A 5,727-nucleotide genomic window follows, 5' to 3' on the forward strand; every position below is an offset into this window, starting at 1 on the left:
GACTAGCATGTGGCTCTTTGTTATCACCATCAATCAAGTTTTGTTTCAGAGAAGGCTGTGTGCTACTAGGAGAAATACAGCTGCTGTCACAGGGTAAGTGACCATTCTTTCGACCAATCATCAGACTGCAGTGTTGTAACTCCACATTCTGGGATCAATCAGTTTGGTCTGGCACCCCAAGGCTCCCAAAAAGTGTGACGACTCTTCTTGGTTATTTGGGGATCTGTCCCAGTATAAGTCAGAGGAAATGCCATAAAATGTGTGCCGTACTGAGACAAACCAAAGTGAGCCGCTTGGTGGAAACGGGGTCTTAAGTTCACCAATGTTTAGATCACTGATGAAACTCCTTAAAGTGATACTCCGGGATGGAACAAGTTAGGTTCTATCACAAGGTTTAGGGCAGGAATTACCCCTATAGCAGTGTTTTTGTGCAGCAGAAGCCCAGAGCGCACGCACCAAACACCCCCTCCCTGCTCGTCAGTCTGTTTCCTCTGCACTCAGACGGGGCCATATTTTACTTGACCAAAAACACAAATAAACGGACTCCCACCAAAAAAAATCTGATATTGGTCTGCATTCACGCTTTATTTAGAGAATTTTCAGCACATTACTTTCACACAAAAACACTGCTAAATAAGGCTCTAGTTCTCATCGTGTCTCTTCGTCCTGGCAGACTACCTGCGTTTGTTTATATCTGGCACGCCGCGCGTGCAGACTGATACACTAAGCGGCGAGCGCCTCGTAGCCACAATCAACAATATCAATACTGTTGTGTGTGTGTGTGTGTGTGTGTGTGTGTGTGTGTGTGTGCATAGCCTGACTCCATCCCCCGCCCCCCTCATATTAAAAACATTTGGCTCATAGTAAAAAATCTGTGTGGACAAGGCCACTCAAGAGACATGGTTACCAGGAACTCGTGGCTTACTAGAATGGTGCAGGAGACTTTCTGGAGCTCTCCATTTTGATTTGTGATGAGCAAATCAGAGGCCAGTGTGTCCAAAAGCAATGACAGAAAAATAATCGTGCCCAGCACTTTTGCCGTGACCCGGATTCGAACCGGGGTTGCTGCGGCCACAACGCAGAGTACTAACCACTATACGATCACGGCTGCTTGCCTGTGCTATTTTCCTCCTTGCCTGTGCCATTGGCCTCCTTCTACCAGAGACAAGTTGAAGCCCTGGACAGGAGTCTGCTTGCCTTTGGTTTCCTTGGGTGTTTTAGTGTTCTTTTTAAAGACAAAAAGGAATTTTTTACCTTAAAATGTTTTGACGTACACGCTGCCGTCTTCTTCAGAAGCTGTCATCCAGACAGCTGTGTGGTGTCTTTTTGTCAGCTGTTTCCAGTAGTAGCTGGCGGGACAGATTGATCATGTGGTCTGTCCCGAACAATTAAGCTTTCAAAGAAGACAAGATGAATCTAATCAGTAGCCTCGTAGCCAGCTGTGGCTCTGCAGCGGAGGTAGCACCGTTTTACGACACGATGAGAACTAAAGCCTTATTTAGCGGTGTTTTTGTGTGAAAGTAACGCACTGAAAATTCTCTAAATAAAGCGTGAATGCAGACCCATATCAGATTTTTTCGGTGGGAGTCCGTTTATTTGTGTTTTTGGTCAAGTAAAATATGGCCCCGTCTGAGTGCAGAGGAAACCGGCAGAGGAGCAGGGAGGGGGTGTTTGGTGCGAGCGCTCTGGGCTTCTGCTGCACAAAATCACTGCTGTAGGGGTAATTTCTGCCCTAAACCTTGTGATAGGACCCAACTTGCTCCATCCCGGAGTATCACTTTAAGTCTAGACTGGTTTCTGCCTCCTCTGTATGTCATGAACTGTTTTCTGATCTAAAGGGGGAAGCCTAGTGACTGTAACTTTCTCTCATTCCCTTTTCTCACTGTTCATGTGAGTGTATTCCTGTGCTTTCTGTCAGGTTTTGCAGACTGTGTTTTTGTCTTCAGTGTTGCATGAAGGTCTGGGACAGTACCTGTGGGGTGGCAGACCAGGATGACTGTTCCCACCAAGGGGGAAACTGAATCTTTGCTCCAACTCAGGGTGTCAGAGTACTCCACCTCCAGAGAAAAGCTTTCTCTATGGTATCAAAAAATAACTCCAGCCAGTCATTGAGCCTGTAGCTCAGCCTTAGAGACGGGCTCTGTCCTCAGTTAGCCGCCATCCTGGTACTTGACATTTCTTTGACTTGTGATGAATAATAAATTAAAGTCTGACTTTGTAATCTTTTGTCACAGCGGTTTGGGAAACTGTTCAGTAGTGTAGTCAGGCTGCTGCTGTGAATCTGCAGAAGTCAGATCTTACAGCAAAAGCAAGGAGTCCTCATTCACATGTTAAATAACCCTTTTATTTCAGCCTCGGGTGTAGAGCACCGTATGTCGTTATGTTTAAACGCTGATGAAAAATCCACCAAGTTTCACTCCTGCAGCAGCACAATGAATCAAATCTTTGTATTTTCAAAACAAGAGCAGATTGAAATGCTTCTGACCTCCAATTTAATCCCAGATTGCAACAGCAGGGTTTTAAAATATGCGAATGCTCGTGTTGGAGTCCATCCAGACCAGTCTTCAGTGAGGGCCTGACAGCAGGTGGTAGGATGGTGTGCTGAGGCTGATTCACAGAGCTGATGTGGGTCTGCTCATGAGCAGTGATGATGAAACTGGTCCAGGAGGGAGGCATGACTTTGCCCCAAACTGCTCAACGCAGCCTTTTCATCCACACATAAACACCCAACTGCTGTTGTTTTTTTGACACCAGACTTTCAAAACCAGCCCTGAAAAGTTTGGTCTCAGAGGAGAGTTCCTGTCAGCCGAGCGACACAACAGCTTTGTAAAGGAGAGCAGCTGCAGGTCCAACCTGGAGACACTCATTTCCACCTGTCTGATGGCACTGACATGACGGACAGGGACACCAACAGCCTACAGCTTTCTGGTGTTTTAAGATGTTTGCACCTCAGAGCTCCTTTGATGGATTATAAAACATCAGATTAACGATGAGCTGTGCTTCAGAACTACAGCTACCTATACATTTATTTGGTTTTATTCCTCAACTGCTCAACACTTTAAAGGTGGACGTTTCACATCTTACTTCACCACAAGTATCTGGAAGCTTAGGTTACTGCCTGTCTATCAGGTTATGAAAAATTTTAGATTTCACACAGAGTTAAATATTTCATGTATTTAATTCTTGTAATCAAGATAAATATGGCTTCCTACCAATTTAAAGAAATACATTTGAATATAGCGAAAAAGTTGAACATTATAAATAGGGATAGGTATGGGTAGCCGAGTACTCATTGGTCTAGTTTGTTTTTATCAGTTTCATTATTGTTAGCCCTCCAGCCTGTTGATCCTGTATCTGTTACACAAATAAGCAAAAATAAATGATATTGGAGTGTGGGCTCACACAACCACCACCTGGTCGGGCTTGTCAGTGCGTACCTCGCCTACTTGATGTTGCTTCTCATCAACGGGTGGATTTAAACTAAACGGACAGAGGGTTTAGGTTGTGGGATAACCTGAGTTACAGTATAAGACAGAACTCAACTTCCCCTAGTAAATTGCCTTCTCAAGCATTTATGGCCATGTGTATTACACACGAGTCGTGATAAAAGGCGACTATTAGCATACGTGACTCCTGTCACTCCCTGAAATGCAAGTAAAAAATAAATCTTTTTGTAATGAGGATGTGTGGTTTGGAAATAGTTACGTGTTAGATTTTGGGGGTTTTGTTGGGTTTTGGTTTTCTTGTGTTACTTTGTGGTTCAGTGTTTGTCCTGTGTTTCTGTGTCACCTGTGTTAATCTTTGGTTTAGGTTTAGTTCTTGTTATATGTGTCTTTGTGGTTGTCTTTGGTGTTTCAGTGTCTTTTATGTATTTGGTATCTGCCTGAGTTTCCCTGTGTTTGGTTGGTTTGGTTCTCCTGGGGTGCATCCGAATAGTCCTTTTTTGATAAGGAACCTTCCTAACTGAAGAAATGACCCAGAAGCTTTTAAGCATCGGCCATGATAAATGCTGTTCAAATTCTCCAAAAGTTAAGGAAAGGAGGGTCGTCGCTTCCTTTAATATCCCCTTTAGCTTAGTAAACACCGGACCATCCTTTTCAAAAGGAAAGGAGAAGAAAACGCCCCATAATGCCTTGCGGCACGTGACGTGTATAAATACGTCTCCTGTCGAAAGTTTATGGAAACTTACGATGGAGAAGGGACAGAAATTATGTGCGAGACTGTTGCTTTTCTAACATTTACCATCATGTGTCTGCCTGAATGTGTTTGTTGTGTTCACAATGTATGAATGTCAAAAAGATTTATAACCCGAAACGTTTGGTTGCAATTCCGAACTGAAACAATGAATCACTAGTGATAGAAGTAATAATGTTTATTAACATCAATAAAAGAAGGACAAATGAGGACTTTTACAATACTCCAAATATAATAAATTCAAACAATGTTCGTAATGATATATGTGAATGAAACAGGGGGTGTAGTGTTTCTGACAGTCTGCTGTATTATCCAAGACAGTCCTCTTGTGTTATCAGGCTTCAGACTGTCAACATTTATAGATGCTCTCATGAAGCTCACAGCTGTGAGCAGGAAACACACACTGCATGACCAAAGACAAAACACCATCACAGGTAAATCCTCTGATCATGGATTGTTAATGTTAACCGGTGAAGACACGAAACAACCATGTGAGATAAGGCAGCGGACAAATGTGCTTCTTGTAGTTCATTTTCAAACATTGTAGGTCGTCGTGGCTTACCTACGTCACAAGTAATTGTTGTCACATAAATATGACATCAAAGTGAAAGTGCAGTCGAATTCCTCTTTGGCTGCAGTTCTCCTTTCCTCTCATCTTTTCCCCTCCTTCCCTTGACCCTGTGACGTTTTTTTTCGGGGTTAAGGTAAAGTGGATAGGAAAGGACTTAGGAAGGACTATTCGGATCCACCCCTGGTGTTTCCCTTGTGGTTGATTGCTCCTCATGTGTTTCACCTGTGTCTTGTTCCGCACATGTGGTTGATTACCCTTCAGTGTTTAAAGTCTCTGATCATGTCCACACATGTAGCCGGGTATTTTCAAAAACGAATATCCCCCCCTCGTTTGTTTTTAAACATACTTCTGTCCATACATAGCGGGTAAATCCGCCGGTGAGTGCCGCTCGAGACTTGCCAAACCCATAATGGGCAGTGTTTTCCAGACGTAAAACCCGTGTCAGCCAACCAGAATGAGGCCCTGTCATTCAGCTGTGACGTTTCAGAACTTAATACTCTGTTTACTGGCGTCTACACAAAATTATGAAACCAGATTTTTCCAAAATCTCCACTTTGGCCGGAGTTTTTAGAAAACGTCGTTTTCAGTCACGTAAAACTGCTGTTTCGTATGGACGACTGACGTAAACACATAAAAATATCTACATTTGGGTCCTCCTCGCTTTTTTTTCCTGGGGAATTCATGACAGTTACATCAAAAAGGGGGACTTGTTATTGGAACATGAAAGTCTTTATGAATTCTCAGATTAGACTTTCAGTAATCTGAAAACAACGGTTTAACCTCTCCTTTTCTTTTAACAACTAATAGCCCAACCGTAAATTTTTTTAAACAAAAAAAAAAAAAACCCTTTCTTTCAATGATGTGCTCTCTAATGTCCGAGACAGCAGACGTCTCAATAATACAATTAAAAAAAAAAACAACACAAAATACTGTTCAAAACTGTGACTGTATAAATTTGAAAT

General features: G+C 42.8%; 1 non-coding gene across 1 annotated transcript; it reads right to left on the reverse strand.

Annotated features, from left to right (window-relative positions):
• Positions 1–1,036: 1,036 nt before the first annotated feature.
• Positions 1,037–1,108, reverse strand: trnah-gug (transfer RNA histidin (anticodon GUG)). The gene has a single exon. It is a non-coding gene; the product is annotated as a tRNA-His (tRNA).
• Positions 1,109–5,727: the final 4,619 nt, after the last annotated feature.

This window comes from Halichoeres trimaculatus, unplaced genomic scaffold (assembly GCF_033239565.1).
Source record: "Halichoeres trimaculatus isolate MK-OKI-2021-1 unplaced genomic scaffold, fHalTri1.1 fHalTri1_scaffold_6, whole genome shotgun sequence".
Classification (NCBI taxonomy): Eukaryota; Metazoa; Chordata; class Actinopteri; order Labriformes; family Labridae; genus Halichoeres; species Halichoeres trimaculatus.